Consider the following 18,731-nt stretch of genomic DNA (forward strand, 5'->3'; position numbering starts at 1 on the left):
AAAGGGTATCCAAATTAACTAATTCTTCATTTAAATTGAAAACAAATATTTAAATTTTAATAAAAAAATACAGACATATTCAAAATAATTATCAGTATGTTTCCTGGCAGATTTAAAAGAATTCTCACGTAAGCCCTTTCTTCTTCAGAATTGCAAATCAATTGCGTTGCTTGCCATGTTTAGTGATGAAAAATATTTTCAACATTCTGCAACACGTTTTGGTGGGTGGGTACTTTGTTTACGTCGCACTAGAGCTGCACTATGAACTATTGGCGATTGTCTGGAAACATCCCTGAGGATGATCCGAAGACAATTTTGATCCTCTGCAGAGGGGATGGTTCCCCAGCTTTTTTAGCCCGACGACCTGCTTGCGAAGTAGAGCACTTTTGCGGTAGAACAGTTTAACGAGGACCGATACAGCACACCCTCGGTCCCTACGCAGACTGATCAAAATGGTCACCCACCCCTTACTGACCGCAGTCAGTGATGCTTGACTTCGGTGTTCTTCTGGGATCTGTGACTTTACGATCAGTCTACTGCGAGATGCAACACGCTTTGGATTATTATTGTCCAGACTGGTGCTCTCCGTAGGGCTTCACGGTGACCAATAATATTTAGGTACAAGATTTACTTATAAAAAGACATAAGCAATGTATCTGTAAGAAATGCTGCGCGATCTTCAATTATATTTTTATCTAGGAATGATTTTTCCTTGCAACTGAAACCACTTTTTTTAAAAGTACATAATTATAGTAATTACATTGCATTATATAATAATTATATTACATGTATGTGTTATTTTGATACACGAACTAGGTTTCACAGTAATGTACCAAAAGATTTTAAGCATAAATATCAATAAAGACCAAAAAAATTGATTTCTTCCATCACCATTTTTCAAAAATTAATGAACATTTCTTCGATAAAGAGCACTATGGCAATTTCAATAAATTATTTGAATATGAAAATCTACCGAAGAAATTTTTTTATGACCAATAGGATCCTTCTTCTGCTGCAGTGACGTCATTTTTTCAAAAAATTTCAATTATTTTCAAACCAACCCATAAATCAGCAATTTAAGATGAATCTGATATTTTACTACATAAAAAATTACTAGAATACTAATCAAAGTTGGATAGTTTTTTACACGAACAAAACTATATTGAATACCATAATGCATTCCACCTTAACGTAACATTTTAAAATGAATGGGCAAAGGCCCTTACTGACAGGTCTCCCACAACAACAACAAGAAAAATAAGGAACAATTGCGAATAATAATCAATTATGATCAGAAAAATTCATAGATCCAAAATGCTGTAGGTCAGGATTCTATGCACGTGTTCTCTTTTATATTCTCAGATTATAAATTAGGAAAATGAGTAAGTACGTTAAAAAAAAATTTTTTTTTGGAAAAATACATTTTATCTCGCAAAAGCCCATATAAGTTTTGGTTTCAATGCAATAAAGTTTGAAAGTGAAATGTTCAATGACACGAGAATCGAACACGATTATACCACGTTAAATCTAAATGTTATTACCCATTACTTACTCAATGTTAATAAAATGATAAACATAATCAAGTATTGTGGAATTCTGATTTATAATGAAAGAAAACTGAGGTTATATACCTTGGTGGTTGATTAGTATGTTATAACTGAGACATGCCACAGAAATTTTGGGGTAAAAAAAAGCTGAACTTTGAGCAGTCATTTAAAACTTCATAAATATTTTTTTGAAACTACACATTAAAATTTAATGAGAAAAAAAAACACAATTCAAAATAATTATATATCAAATAAAATATTTAACTAATTATTTTTATGTTCGAAATAGTTTTTGAACACAGAAATGTAATCAATTCTTATGAAGAGCCTATTTGAAAATGTGATATATTGTTTAAAATTGTAAATTAGTTTTTTTTTTAAAATCAGAATATAATTTTTTGATATAAGTGTCACTAATCAGTGTCATTTAAAAATATATTGGTTTGTGAAGGAACCCTTAGGTCAGTATTTTAAAAATGTTGTGATTATTCAATTGTTAATTGGATTAAAATAATTTAAAATTGACTGCATAAAGAGATAAATTTAAGTTTTTGAAACAACTAATCTCCATAATGCAAGATTTGATAATACAAAAATAGTATATTAATATGTGATCTCTGTTGTTTTATTTTATTTTACAGCCGTCGTTGAAAAGCCGACCCAATTTTGGGTTTACGACTACTAATGTTCAACTACGTAGCCTTGTAATTTTGTACCCAATCTCCAGAAGAAAAGGGAACTCCTGGATCAAGTATTGGGAGAAATTTGCAACATGCAATATATAAACAAATTTGAAATTTGCAATATGTAAACAAATGATACGCCTCTGTAAATCATTGATTGTTAATAATTTATATTAAATCGACGAGTAACGTCATTTGTTGTAAGTAGCATAATGATTGTTTTTTTCTGAATCTTACCTAATTGCATATTTTCGTATTTGGAGACAACAGAATTAAAGAATATGTAAACAAATGATACGCCTCAGTAAATTATTGATTATTAATAATTTATATTAAATCGACGAGTAACGTCATTTGTTGTAAGTATCATATTAATTGGCTATTTCTAAAATTTACCCAATTGTATATTTTGGTACTTGGAGACAACAGAATTAAAGAATATGTCAATCAATTTCACGTCTATGTAAATCAATGAATGTTAATATAGATTAAACTGATGAGTAATGTCATTCATTCTACCAAGATGTACAACTGTATATTTTGGTATTTGGAGACAACAGAATTAAAGAATATGTCAATCAATTTCACGTCTATGTAAATCAATGAATGTTAATATAGATTAAATTGATGAGTATTGTCATTCATTGTACCAAGATGTACAACTGTATATTTTGGTATATGGAGACAACAGAATTAAAGAATATGTAAATCAATGAATGTTAATATTGATTAAACTGATGAGTAATGTCATTCATTGTACCAAGATGTACAACTGTATATTTTGGTATTTGGAGACAACAGAATTAAAAAATCTCGCCAAAGGAAGACCTATTTTTATTACCAATATTTTTTTTTCCGGTTGTATTTTTGATTCATCTCCTTCGATTTTTTTTTTTATCTTTTGCACAAAACGATTCCCTTTCTGTCCCAATTATCCAGGATTATAAACAATAAAATATAGCTCTAAATTATTATACAATCTGTTTAAATGGATAACCTTTATTAAAACAAAAAATACAGCAAAGTTAGTTCACATATTTATGGTTTGTACGAACAGTTCACTTTAAATATTTCAGTTCTGTCCGGTTCATAGTTTGAGTTCTTTTTTTGCCAACACCAGAAAAGGAAATTTCAATCGCTTTCGGAACACGTTAAGCCAGTGTTTCCCAACCTTTTTATTTCCGCGGACCTGTCAATGTTTGATATTTTTGCCACGGCCTGCTGGATGGGGGGGGGGGCGTTGATTGTTTATAGTTTGGGTTATTTTTAATTATTAATTTTAATTCAATTGTATTTAAACATGCCTTTAAAATAAAATACAGTTACACCAAAAAATACATATAAAGTGATTTAACATTTTAACTTACTAGAACGTTAAATCAATTAGAGAGAGAGAAGACGAAGTTCTTCATTAGTTCCAATGTATATTTCGCTCCTCGCTTTCGTGTTTTATTTATGATATTTACAGTTATGATGATTGATTTTTTTTAAATTAAATCTATTTGAAAAAGAAAATAGTTGTGGTGGTTTTCTTTTCTTTTTTTTATTTTACTTTTTAAAACATTGAAAAATTTACGTCACTATCTTCGGAGCCCCCCCCCTTTTTTTTAAATAAATAAAATTTTAATGGAACGCAAATATTTTTAATTTGGGGTATACACCTAGGAATTTAAATTCAGTTTCAATGAAATGGGCTGCCCGGTATCATTTAATCCACGGACCGGTACCGGTCCGCGGACCGGGGTTGGGGAACACTGCGTTAGGCGATTTATAAGACATAGATTCTACTACGGATCATTTAAACTCAGTCATTTTTTGAAAAGACAAGTTTTTTCATCCCTTAAAGTAAATAGTGTTCCACATTACCCCTCCTCTAATAATCTCATTTTTCTTTTTAGAACTTTTTGGGAGAGGGGGCAAGACTGTTTTTTTTTTCTTATAGCGTGCAGAGGTAAAACACCGTTCTATTCAACATCAACTCTTCGTCTTTCAACCCGGCAGTCACACACCCTATCTAAAATAAAACATTTGGGAACAAACAAATAAAAATAAAAGTGAACATTTCCCCCGTTAAGAAGCGATGCAAAAAAAGAGAAAAAAATTGACCTTCAAAACACTCATTCGAAAGGCATAGTGCCAGAAAAAAAGGAGGTTTTATGCTGTGTCTTTAAAATGAAAAAGTTTTTACCATTACTGATTTATTTCTAATGAGTTAAAGTAACTTATTTTATGTGGGTGCTGTTTTAAAATAACAACAAAATAAAGTGAATTCGCACAATCTCTGTGATTAAACTTCATGCGACATTTTAATTTCTTGTGAAAAAAATTATAAAATTTAGAAAATTGAAATTAGGAGGATGTGGAGAAAAAATGTCCAGAGAATACAATGGAATAAATATACATTCGAAAACTACCTAGAGAATTTAAGAACTGTTAAACTTGTAGTAAAAAATACCATGTTGATCACTCCGTAGTCCCTAGAAATGCTATTACAGAATTAAAATTTGACGTGCTGAAAATTTATAAACTTAACGAGAGTTTTTTCTCTCGAAATTCTAATTAATTTGAAAGTTATTACAGTATTAAGCACTTTCAGTGTAAATTGTGTCATTTTTTTACCTTAAATAATGACAACTTATCCATTGCAGTAAAAAATTTATCTCTCGTTGGACCTTCATTTTATAAGCTCTCACTTGATTTGGTGTTTAATAAAGGAAAAAATAAAATCAATGTAATGAAAAAAATTAGAGGTTGAAAGACATTAGATGTTGTCAGATATAAGTCATCATTACATCTGTGTTATATATATATATATATACACCGAAGAGCCGTTACATTATGACCACCCTCCATCTATAACAATGGGCTCGCCCAGATTTTCATGGTTTCTCGCCCAGGAACAATGTTTTCATGGGGCACATTAGGACCCATAATCCTCATAGAACAATCCCTGACGTCTGTAAGCTACTTGAACATAGTTGCAGACCAGGTTCACCCATTCATGGCAACAGTTTTTCCAGTGGGGGATGGTGTTTACCAACAGGATAATGCACCATGACATAAGGTTCGAATCGTCATGGAATGGTTCGAGGAACATTCCAGTGACTTTCAAGTCATGTCTTGGCCCCCAAATTTACCTGACCCTAATCCAATAGAGCATTTGTGTTCCTGCTTGGAAAACCAAGTTCGTGCTGCCAAGCTACCCCCTCGCAATGTGAGGGAATTGCAGGAACAGTTGATGAGCGCTTGGTACCAGACACCTCAGACTACCTATCGGCACCTTGTGGAATCAATGCCACGGCGGGTTCTAGCTGTTTTGAGGGCTAAAGGTGGTCCTACATGTTATTAGCAGGGTGGTCATAATGTAATGGCTCTTCGGTATATATATATATATATATATATATATATAAATTTTTAATATTATAAAAAGCTAAAGAGGGATAAAAGAAATTCTTCCAATTTTAACTATAATATGATATAAAGCTATGTATATGATATAAAGTTACTATACAAATTTTACATAATTTTAAAGTATGTAATTTTACATGGTAAAATATAAAAATTGAGCGAAATCAGCTCCTCAGAAATCAAATTGTAAATACCTGACTTTTTTTGAAATTCAAATTCTCAGGAACTATTCCACCGATTTTGATCAAATTTTGTATGTTCCCATGTAAAATTGCATTCTTTAAAATAGTTTAAATAATTGTATATATTACTATTCAAAATTTTCTTAACTATTCATAAATAAAATAATAATAAATCTTTACTAAAAGTTATTTCTTACGTAGAATTATCTTTGGATAAACGAATTTAATAATTGTGTGCAAAAATTTTTCAATTCGCTTAAAAAATTCTCGAAATATAGTGAAATATTCAAAAAGGTAAAATTAACATTAAGGGGTCAAAACTTTGGATTGCTTTCCTGACCAAACTATTGGGACCCTATTTCGCAGATTGCGGATACCCCTTATATTTCGGGGATTAGAAATTCGAATTGGTCGCAAAGAAGGTATGTTTATTCAGAGAAAGTACGTTTTTGTATTAGATTTCGTAACTTAAAATATAGTCTGTACTTATTAATTGACATATTTGAGGTCACCCCCTCGAGCCATTAAGATTGAGTCCTAGAAGGTGAAGATCCTATCATTAGCTCAAAAGTTATTCAAGGGGATCCGTTTTTTTCGCACTGTACAACATTATTTGTTTCAAAATGTCAACATAGAAAAGACGAGTCACTGAATGAACTTAAGTGACATTTTTGAAAAATAAAATGAGATATTTCGAAAAAAGTCATATTTAACTATCAATACAATATTCATTAATTTTTATACGTATTCTAAATTCAAATACATTTGAGGATGAAGATAGTGAGTGACAGTCCTTATTTTTGGAGTGAATGAAGGCTTCAAGTGCACTTAGCTTCAGTCGACGAAGAACGTTAGAAAAAGCTGTCATTTGGAAGCACATTTAAACTTTAAGAGTGCGAGAGAAGGTGTAAATAACTTAAATGACTGTTAGGGACGACGATTGGAAGTTTAATGATAAGAAACATAAGCAAGACATATTTTTTCCTCTAGTGATCGTATTAAAGCTAATGAACTTAAACGCACTAAAATGTTATTTAAGCACTTTATCAACTTAGCTCTTCAATATTGTCATCGAAATTTTACATTAGGATATATACAAACTGCATCATTTGTTTTAAATTATACGTTTACCAAAGAATGTTTAAAAAACGAAAGTAATAACAGCGCTATTCAGTTCCGAAATAATAATACGTGTCTTCTTCATTTTCAGGTAATAAAAAATGAGAGTTTATGATGGTGCGTGAATCTACAAGATTCAGATTGCGATTATAAGTAAAAACAAATCATCAAATAAGTGTAAAATTATTAAAAGAAAAAGAGAGAGGGGGGCTTTAGTACTTTATTTCTGTAAGACCTCGTTCATTACCAGTTTTCCAACAAAAGATAAAGTACAGAAGTTATAAAAGCAAATAAAAAAAACAAAAGAGTGTGTGGGGAGGCTATAAATAAAAGAAGAGTAAAAAGGATGACATTGTTTCTCTCCTCATCCGCCGTGAATGAAAAGAGTTTGTTTTCGCTCTGATTAACTTCGGGACGAAAAAGGGATATTTTCAATTCTACTTTTCTTCAAGAGTGGATATTCACCATTAAAGAGTGTCAAACAATAGCAGATCACCCACTTTCTTAGGAAAAATTTGCATGACAGAATCACGATGTTGACATGGCGAGATGTGTGAACTTGTCTAAACGGTGTTTTTGTCCACTCGCAAATCTGAGGTTCTGTTGCTCCAGATTTCGACCACGTGAGGTTCTGTTGATCTGAGGTTCAGAGTAAGAGTGCTTGATTCTGTCTGTCCAAGGCTTTGTTCCACGTGACTTAAGCCTTGGACAGACTTAAGACCACGTGAGAGTCTGTCAAGACGCGGTTCTATTCTTCGATGCTTTGTCCATGCTCTGTTCTGTAGATCCGAGAATCTGCTCCACGACAATTTGATCAAGCAAAATTTTGTCTATAAGACCTTGTACCGTCAAAATTTGATCATGTGAGAGTCTGTCTAAACGAGGCTTTGTTCTGCGATGTTTTGTATTTGCTCTGTTCTGCAGATCTGAGGTTCTTCCCCATGACATTTTGTTTTGACCATGCGAAATTCTGTCTATCCAAGACTGTTCCGTAAAACTTTGACCACGTAAGAGTCTATCTAGCTGAGATTTTTTTCTGCGATGTTTTGCCCATACGCGTGAAATTTTGATCTCCGAAGAGTCTGTCTAGCTGAGGTTCTATTCTGCAAAGTATTGTATGCTCTGTTCGGTAGATCTGAGGTTCTTCCTCATGACATTTTGTTTTGACCATGCGAAATTCTGTCTATCCAAGACTGTTCCGTAAAACTTTGCCCACGTAAGAGTCTGTCTAGCTGAGATTTCATTCTGCGATGTTTTGCCATGCGGTGTTCTGTCGATCCAAGTTGTTGTAGTTAATACACGTCGCACTAGAGCTGCACAATGGGCTATTGGTGACGGTCTGGGAAACATCCCTAAGGATGATCCAAAGACATGCCATCACAATTTTGATCCTCTACAGAGGGGATGGCACCCCCTCTTCGGAAGCCCGACGACTTGCACGAGAAGTCGAGCACTTTACGGTAGAACAGTTTAACGAGGACCAATACCGCACACCCTCGGTACCTACGCAGACTGATCCAAGTGGTCACCCACCAGCATACTGACCGCAGCCAATGATGCTTGACTTCGGTGATCTGCTGGGAACCGTGTCTTAACGATCAGTCCACTGCGGGACTATGTAGATCCGAGATTCTGCGTCTCGAAATTTCGATAAAGTGAAATTCTACTAAGTCGAGGTTCTATTCTGCGAAATTTTGCAAAGTTATGTTCCGCGATATTTGGACTACGTGAGATTATGCCGATTCTACGTTTTGTAATGCGATATTTTTATACCATGGGAAATTTTGAATATCTGAAGTCCTATTCTGCGATGTTTTGTCTATGTGAAATTGTGTTCAGTGAGATTTCTTATACGCATTCTGCCAATCGAAAGTGAGGCTGGGTACCCCGTCAGAATTTGGTGAAATAAGATTTTGTCCCTCACGAGAAATTGTGTACATAAAAGATTCTGTTCCAAGAGATTTTGTTTTTGTGTGGTTGCTTCCCGGAAAATTCTGTTTCTCGCTACAAGTTGTGTTAGTAAGACATAGTTAAGTAAATATTTGTCTTTACCTGATTAAAATTCGACAGGTTTTGAGAATTTAAAAAAATATTGCAAAGCATGCATTTAAAAAATTGTTTAGTGAACTAAAATACACAAATTTAACGAAGGAATTTAAATAATAGAATGAAATTGACAAACTTTTATTTTGGAATTCTGAAAAGCATATGGGTGGTTACTGCTTAACATTTTTCTTCAATGGTTATTTTCCCTTCACTGCTTAGGTGGAAATGAAAAATAAGTCAAATCTACCCGCTGAAAATTAAATGAAATTGTATAAGATAAAATCACAAAGGAATCGCTGTATGCAAAAAAGGCATCTGTCCTTTAAACTACTTAAAAAAAATAATTGTAATGGCTTATTTTAATTTTTAACCTCTTATATAAAACTAAACATTTTTTAATAACAATATTATTATTTAAATTACTAATCTTAAAATTTTTAATATTTTTTTAACTCCTTATTTAAAGGTTCAACATAGAATTTTTTACAGAAGATTGCCTATTTATTATTAGCTTTGTCTATGGGGGTCATTACAAAATTTTTTTGTAGTTGCTTAATTGATTGAACAAATTAAGAAAAATTTGTTGAATTGTTACTGTAATTTAATTTTTCCTTTTTATTGAAAAAAAAGTTTTTAAAGTAATAATGAACATCCCATTTCCATTCTGTTAAAATACCTATGGGTTAAGAAAATCTATTTTATATCTTTAATCAAAAAGTATTGAGATCATTAAGAAAGCATTTTAGAATTGATATATGGTACATGGGTCTAAATTTGGTGCCTTTTACCATTAAATTCCTAAGTTCTAAGTTTTCTATAATATTTAAATTACCAGTAATAATATGTTTATGATGTTTATCAACAAAATCAAAATGTTTCTCTTCCTCACAGTGACATTCATAATCGGATACATTAATCCTCCCTATAAATTTTTGAAATTTTCAAAAATAATATGAAACTTGATCTTATCGAAAATAGGGTTTTGAAAGTTAATAGCGAAATATAAATTATCTAAATTTTTCTTTTTATTTGGGGAAAGTTTACTCATTTTAGCTTTAATAAGATCGAAACTAAGAATTTTGAAGCGTAAATTAATAAAAAAAAAAGTTAATAATAAGATCTTGAAGCTTATATACATGAAGCTCATATTCTCTTATGATAANGAATAAATCTTTAGTTACTTTACTTATTATTTCTACTTATTCATAATTACTTATTATTTAATGAGTATTAAGTACTTAAATTTCAAAATTAATATATTTTTCATAAAACTAAAGTTACACAATGTACTATTGCTTCAATAAATGCTTAAAATCATAAAATAAATGTACAAACTCTGTATCTAATAGAGTTTTATTTTAAGTAACAGAAAATTACTTTTATGGGGGTCGATGGAGATTTCGAAAAATTATGTAGGGGTCGNGGTAGTTAAAAAAATAACTTTGCCGACACATGACTTAGTGGAGAAAATGAGTGACTACCTCTAGAGTGAACAGAATAAAATTTTTGTATTATGATCTATGCACTCAGGAATGTTTTTAGAAACGATTGCGTCGCTCTGACAGTTGCAGGGACAAAATTTTGAAATTTTCAAATTGCAGCACCCATTTTTTATGACTGAAACATTTCATCCTCACAGTTAAAAAACCTAAAATGGAGTTGGAACAATATTTTTAACACAAGAAATTGGGACGCTAGACTTTTACCTAGCATCGCCATTTTTCATGACCACTAACGAGAAGAGAGTGTGATGAAAAAGAAACCCGTTAAAAACGGATAAAAAATTACAAAGAAAGCATTTCATGTTTTAAAATTTTTTCTCATGTTCGTCCTCTCATGTCTGATATGTCCATAGTTTCTTCTCTGCGTTGTGTCTGTTTGTTATGTCGCGTGTCATGGATTGTAACATTATTTTGAAACTTCAGTCATTCTATTGCACATCCTTACTTTGGATAGTTTCTTTTTTTTTGTTCCCCAAGAATTTTTCTTAACAAAATGTGTTGCACAAGAAATTCGGAAAAACCTTTCATGTTTGACGGCAAAGTACTATTTTTCTTTAAACATTTAAGATGAATAGCTCTCGGGTTAACAGCGACTTAGTTTAGTCTTTGAAGATTTTTAATGGGAGACAAACTTCCGTAATCTTGCATCACTTAAGTAAATCATTCTTGACTATTCTTTTTAAGTTACCAGAATAAAACAAATTAAGACTTTCCAAGTCAATTTATAAATTGTTTTCAGGTACTATATTTTCCTTACTGCCTCAATTCATTGTTAGAAAATAAGACTTTTCCAATTAAAAAAAATTGTTCTAATTTGTTTTGAGGGGCCGCCAGCAAATGATGCCACACATATTTTTTCAATAATTTTTATTTCTTTTTTCAATTCTTGTTCTCTTCCTCTGTCGCACTTTTATTTCAATATTTTTTCTAACTTTTTCACAATTATTCTCCTTTTTGCTTGTCACACTTTTTTTAAAAGTATTATTTCAATTATTCCCCTTTCTTCTGTCACGCTTTTTTTCAATGCTTTTTCGCTTTTTATTCAATTATTCTCCTCTTCTCCTGTCACACTTCATCTTATTCTCCCCCTTTTTGTCACGCGTCTGTATCGTCTACATCACTAATACTAACAATTCAAAAACAAAACATATGCGATACATTACGTTTAAAATTTCATTTTCAAACTGTAAACATAAATTTTTTTATATTTGCGAGCATAATAAAAATAATGGTTAGTTGCGTACTTACTTTAAGTAGAAATATGAAAAAATATGTAAACTAATCATATAAAAATATTTAATCTGATTTCAAATGTTTTACTTCGAACCAAAATGTGCGATATGTTCTTGGCTTTCCCCCTTCCTCCCCCTTGTCACAAACTGTCACAATTTTTAAAATCTCTTCCCTCTTCAACAAGCTAGAGATTATTTAAGGAATTAAAAAAAACTAATACAAATTTGTAAAAATTGTAGAAAATATTTTTAACAAAAATTTTGATGCAAAAAAATTAATATTTTAAGCTCTTAGGTGATTGTTTTCGGAAAATGGTCAATAGGAATTTAATAGTTTAGCAATTTCCCTTTGAAGAAAAAAAGCGAAAATTTCAACCGCTCTCCGAACTAAACTGATGGAAATCCCTATTTTTCAGGGCGAAAATAAAAATGGACCCGTCGAAAAAAGAATATTTTTGTGACTAATTTCATAATTTAAAATATCGATTAACTAGTCTTTCTTGGAACTATTCAAATAAAAGTTTTGAAAACTAAGCCTTTTAAGTTATCTTAACTGATGAAAACTACGATTCTCAATGAAGATAGAAGTTTAATGTGAAACTGATGTGCAATGTGTTTTTTAAGTAGACTAAAAAGGAGAAAATTTTGTTTTAGTAAAATTTAAAATTTTGAGTGCATCACTTTAGAAAGATGCGAAGGGAACGGTGAAAATAAAAATTTAATATGAAAGTAATGTGCGATGTATTTTTCATCTAAACTAAAATAAAAATTAAAAAGAGAAAATTAACTTTTGTAAAACTTATTCTAAGCAAAATCGTGCCTCACTTTTCAAAGACGTGGGAGAACAGTGAAGTAATTTAGTTCAGCAGTAATGTGTGATGTGTTTTTCAAGTAGATTAAAAAGGAGAAAATTATTTTATTTTTTAAAACCTAAAACGTAAAGCATAGAGAGCATCACTTTTGAAAGACGCAGGGGAGCTTTCTCGGTGAAGATAAAATTTCAATTTGAAATTTATCTTCGAAAAGCGATCGAAATTTAAATTAACGATGTATAATAATATGAAAAAATTTACTCGTAACGGTCTGAAAACGATTTAAACTTGCATTATCATCAAGTATGAAATTCTAGTAGAGATTTGAGTGCGCTAGCTAGTCGGAAAATGTTCGAAATCTCGATGGACAATGTACTTCCATGAATAATTACGTCGTCGATACGGAGGATACGTTCTCCTTGTAGCGGTCAGGAAACGATTGAAACTTACATTTGGCATGGAGCAGCAGTAGAAATTTTAGTGAGCTAGTTAATCGAAAAATAGTTGAAATTTAGATTGATGCATTCCCACGAACAAAAATAAGACGATATGCTTTCCTTTTAAAAGTCAGGTAAAGATTGTTCCTTACGTTATCATCAGACATGACGTTTCAGTAGAGATTTAAGTGCTCTAGCTACTTGAAAAGTGGGCGACATTTCGATTGCAAGATTCCACCTCCAAAGTTGTAGAATCTGGTTACATTGTATGTTAGTACGATATATTACGCATTCGATAAAATGTTATGTTATTAAGGAGTTTTTTAAATGATCTGTGTGATACTTTATCTTTGGCCATTGGGCAAGCATCACACAATCTTCATAATTTCGGCTTAAAAAATGTCTCAAGTTCATGAGCTTTATTCACTGAAATTATGCTTACGGCAATTGCCACAATTGTGCGACAATGTGGATCAGTTAAATAACCGGTAGCATTAAATTTTTTTTACAAAGTTGTTGAAGTTATTTTCATTGAAAAAAGTGAGAGAGAATGAAAAAAAATTTTTTTTGCCCTCACTCTCTCTTCTGATGCTCTAATTCTTTTCATCCTCCTGAAATAAGCAGTTGGGAAAAGAAAAAAAAACAAGCTATTTTTTTAAATTTTTTTTTTTTTAGCCTAAGCGTTAGCGCCTTTATTTCATCGCAGCGGGAAGTGTTTTTTAGCCTTCTTAGAAAAGGGTAAAAAATAAAACTTAATCCGCGGAAAGAAAGGAAAAAAGAGATTAAAAAAAAATGCCTATTCATTTAACGTTAGCAACGTAATATGATTTACACATAAACAAGAAAAAAAAAAAACAAAGTATAAACTCGGCGAGTGAAGATAAAAGATCTGCTAAAGAAAAAGAAAAAAATTTCTTACCTTAGCGTTAAGAGACTCCAATGACTTCCGGGAGTTATACACGTTGTTTCCATAAATATACTTTATGAGTTATTTCTTTAAAAAAAATAAAAGAAATATTTTTTTCCTCTTGCGTAAACAAATGTGTCTGTAAACAGCGTTATCTTTTCAATAAAGCTACTGAAAAAGGATAATAAAGTTAATATATTCAGTTAAATTCAGAATAATTAATTTTGCATAGATTTAAACATTTGCATAACGATGTAAAGATACAATGCTCAAAAACATAAGCGGACCACCCTGTATAACTTTTGATCTAATGATCTTCACGTTCTAGGGCTTAATCTTAGTGGTTCGAGAGTCGTCATATACTTAAAAGTCGTATATTTCAAATTCAATTTTTCAGAAACGGCCGATCTCGCTTAAATTTTATATTTTGCCCTGAAGAATTACATTCTTTAAAATGATGTAAAAAATATCATACCTTTAAAATCGAAATTGCTTAAATAAGCAATTGCAAAATATGGCTAAATACGTAAAAAGTAAAATTAGCCTTAAGGGGTCAAAACTTTGTATCGCTGTCCTGACCAAATTGTGGGTTACCATATTTTCCAGATTGCGGCTACCCCCTATATAGTCTGGGTCAGAAATCCAATTCCATCATTAAAATGGTATGCTTATTCAGAGAAAGTGCGTTTTTGTGCCTGATTTCGTAACTTAAAATATTGTCTGCACTAATTAATTAGCACATTTGAGGTCACTCCCTAACCATTAAGAATAAGGCCTAGACAGTGAAGATCCGATCATCAGATCAAAAGTTATTCAGGGTGATTTTTCCCGTTTATTTTTTAGCGCAGTGTGTGACAAAGTAAGACTAAAGTTTTAATAATTTAGGGGAAATTTGGAATTCGGCAGAACTTTTAAAGTTTCAATACATTTGTTTCGTAACGAATATATTAATCTTTTTTAGGCTCAAAGTCCCAAGTCATTATTACAAACCAGCATTTATGTTTTTTTTCTTCGAACAAATCAATAAATAATAAAAATAAGCAGAAAAAAAGAGCAATTTTTAAAAATTTATTTTAAAGAAGTATCATAATGGAGCTTAGAAAATTTTAACTATACTTGGCTATTTTCAAAATTATCAACTATACAAGTATGTTTTCTTTGAAAGATATTTCAGGCAATTTGATGTAGCATTTGAAAGCCGAAAAATTCGTCGACAATTTGTTTTTTACAATAATAATATATCTAATATCACGTTGCAGTTGCAAAAATTTGCTAATCCTTAATATCGTTACAATTTTGTTGCAAGTTAAATATAGAGCAAAGTAAAACTGTACAAACTTTCTTCTTACAATTCATTACACGATACCGTGGTTTAACTGGAACAGAAACAAGGTTTAATGTAACACCTTATCGGGTTGCAGCAAATTAGCGTTGTATTATGGGTTCAACGCTGGTCCAAATATTCTAAGGAATAAACTCAATGTTAAAAAAGATAAATCCTTTAAGTGTTTATTGTGAAAAGCTGAATTTCTCTCATTTATATTCATTGGTCCTGTATGAATTATCAAAAATATAGGCTAAATTAAGCAATATCAAAGTGCAGTACAACGAGATAAATTAAAAGAAGAAAAAAAAAAGAATTGAAGAAATGTACTGAAGGGAAAAGATAGCGCATATAGTTTTTTTTGAGAAATGTAACTACCAGTGCGGGATAAGAAAGTAAAGGAATGTGTAATAATATCATGATAAAGAATATCCTGCTGTTTAATTATTTCTGTTGTTATTCGCATAAAAAATTGCCTAAAGTGATGGAATAGGGTATTTTCAACTCGAGAAGAGGATCACTGAAACACAAACACGTGACCTTAGACCTCAGCATCAGCTACTCGTTTACAAACAAGGAGTGTTTAAAGTGCTTCCCACAAGTTAGAATGTTACTTAACGTGAAGTTAATTAATTACAACGCCGTATCACACATCGAATTTATTAAAATTAAATATTTCTTGTCTACGTCTTTTACTTAATTCATTTATTATTTTTGTTTTATGCTTCTGACAACTTCTCTGTATAATTAGTTTTTACCTGATGTAACGTAAAATCAAATTTGTATTTTTATTTTGTTTTAAGAAACTTTTTTTTCTTCAGTTTAACAGTATGAACCTCATAAGAGAAAGTCTATCAGTTTTACAGGTTCATACTACAAAGAAAGCATATAAATTTATCAGGATTCCTCAGTCTATACGCCTGATGGAAATCCAATAAAAGACACTAACATTTTTTTAACTACTTCTAAATAACTTACAAATCCCTGGTTTGAATGTTATTTATCCTTCTTTTATTTAGATAAGATTCTAACAAAAAGAATCTTCTACGTATAACTTTTTTTTTGAAGTAAAAAGTATTGCCAAATTTTGATGTAATTGAATGGAAGTACAAATAAAAGCACTTTCTTATTTTGCGTGGAAAAGTGAGAATTCATAAAAGTGTTTAGTGAATATTGTTTTTATTATTTTTCTACTATTATTTCTAGGCTACAAAGCCTAGAAATAATATTTCTAGGCTTTGAATAATAATTAGTCTAGAAATAATATTTTTTTAAATATTTATTTATAAAAAAATTATTACATTACAATTAAAAATTAAAATCCATTTATTGATGAAAATAATCATAATAATATAGAAATTCAAATAAAGTAAAAAAAAAAAACGAAATAAAAGAGTTTTTTTTCTGTTTAATATTTTGAAATAAACTGGAGATATTAGTAATGACTAAAAGCGATTGGTTATTGTTTACTTCAAAGGATAGAAAATAATGAAAAGCAGCTTTAAAAAAAGAAATCCATACCTTAATTTATATATTTTGAATAAAATTAGCATTCACATTTGATTGAAAAGAAAAACAATTTGTAGCGATTTTAATATATCACTTAAAAAGTTTCGTTAAATAGTTATATTTTCAAAAACGAAACGTTATTGAGGGATAAATAAACTATTTATTTTCCTCTTTAAAGCTTTATTGTTTAGCGAATAAGCGAAATTATCTATAGAATGGCGATACATTCAAAGAAGTACTATAGTCGTTAGAGAGGAACGAAGTGAAAATAGACGGTACTACTTTTCTTGCGCAGTACCTGCTTTGGCGTTTCGCTCCTGGGCCTGTATTCGGTATTGGTTCTTAACCATAGGTTTATTGATATTCTATTTTAAGTCCCAGACACATCGGTGGCCAATACCTTATTCACATATTTTTATATTAAAATATATATAGATTAAAAAAAACATAAGGCAGTATTTAAAATCTCGAACTCTTTTAATGCTGCTCTGAATTTCAATATGCACAGTTCCGACTACATTAAATTGAGACAAGGCTGTGAGTTTACCTGGATATAAATTAAGATCTAGGTCACTCCGATAATATGTAAACTCTTAATTTTCCCATTTTGATGGATTACTTTAAAACCTTTTTTTTTTTTAAATGCATTCGAGAAACTCCTCCGTTTTCTTGGCAAAGGTAGCCACTCACCAGGTAGAAGAAGTGAAGGTAAAAAGAAATGTCGGACGACGAGCAAACAACATATACAAAATCCGCAGTCTCCATTCGTAATGGTTCCAATTTTAGAGACGATATAGCCTGATGTGCGCTGAAGCTTGGATAAACAGAAGACGAAGAGAGTGGAAGGACAGCAAAAAATGCCTTTTTCTGAAACGCGTCGATCTTGTACTTTTTGGAATGAAAGAGTTCTTTGTTCTTAAAATGAGATTACCTTCACACATATTTGAAGATTACATTAACGCTGATTATTTTTTCAATTAATGCAGAGATGTTCCCTAACCTTCACATAAATTGCGGAGGAAAACAATGGGAGAGTTCAGAGGAGGAACATGTTAAGGAACTCTTTGAAAACAATCACATTTCCGGATTTAAAAAAAAAAAAAAATTCTTCTGATCTGCAGTAGGTATAAAATAAAATTTCTCAATGGCGTTTAAACTTATAACACGATGTCTTCAATTTAACTACAGAATCTACTAAATGATTAAAGAGGTTGGCATGATTCAGACATTTGTAATCTGTAAGTCTTATGAGTTCGTGAATTCTACTTTCACGCGCATTATTTTTTACAATTCATGCGAGATGTGTCTTCACATAAATTGTTAAAGAAAACAATGGAAGAACGTGGTTAAAGAACTTTTTTTTAAATGATCTAACCTCCAAGTTTAAGAACATGTTTATGGTATTAAATTAGTATAAAGACATCTCCTGTAATAATGTATAAATTATATAATTTATTTGTTCAAATTTACTTTAAATTAAACGAACAAGTGTCTTAATTTTCATTTAAAACCGAAGGTGGAATTTTAATCTGGGAAAAGTACAGCTTCCTGATAAAGTTTTATACATACTATAGGCGACTTTTTCAAATTTAATGTTGGCATATTTTTCAAATAATCCTTCCGTTAAACTTAAATTATTGTAAAATAATTTCAATAGCAATAAATGTTAGAGTTTTAAAAGTCTTGTAAAGCAAAGAAGTATTGACATGAAGAAAAAAAAAATCAAATCACAAAACTCTACGAAAAGAACTTCTTATTAGCCAGTCTGTGAAAAAAGAAAAGGAACGTATACCATGAAAATATGTATGTTACCTTTAAAGTGTAAAAATCAGTTATTCTCGAGATTATTTAGCTAATGTGCAAATTAATTAGGGGGATTCGTTGAAGTGCCAGAAATTTTTTTTCTTTATTACCTAACTAATCTGCACTCATCAAAGTGCTTAGTAGGCATACATGGCAGTACTTTTACTTTCGTTACTTGTACCGCCGGTACAAGTAAAAAGTACGTAGTTTATCCTAATTC

The 18,731-nt window shown here is 31.0% G+C and overlaps 1 protein-coding gene across 3 annotated transcripts in view; it reads right to left on the reverse strand.

Moving 5' to 3' along the window:
* The window catches only part of LOC107443971 (myocardin-related transcription factor A), a 267,460-nt gene that overhangs the window by 65,967 nt on the left and 182,762 nt on the right, over positions 1 to 18,731 (reverse strand). The window contains exons 3-4 of one of the 3 annotated variants that reach the window (XM_071184274.1): positions 13,888 to 14,046; positions 9,122 to 9,235 (exon numbers count right to left, since the gene is read on the reverse strand). The exons of 1 other annotated variant lie outside the window; for it this stretch is intronic. The gene's annotated coding sequence lies outside the window, so the exon portion shown is untranslated. The remainder of the gene's footprint in view (positions 1 to 9,121; positions 9,236 to 13,887; positions 14,047 to 18,731) is intronic. One more of the 3 variants, XM_071184272.1, reaches the window with a different exon arrangement.

This window comes from Parasteatoda tepidariorum, chromosome 1 (assembly GCF_043381705.1).
Source record: "Parasteatoda tepidariorum isolate YZ-2023 chromosome 1, CAS_Ptep_4.0, whole genome shotgun sequence".
Classification (NCBI taxonomy): Eukaryota; Metazoa; Arthropoda; class Arachnida; order Araneae; family Theridiidae; genus Parasteatoda; species Parasteatoda tepidariorum.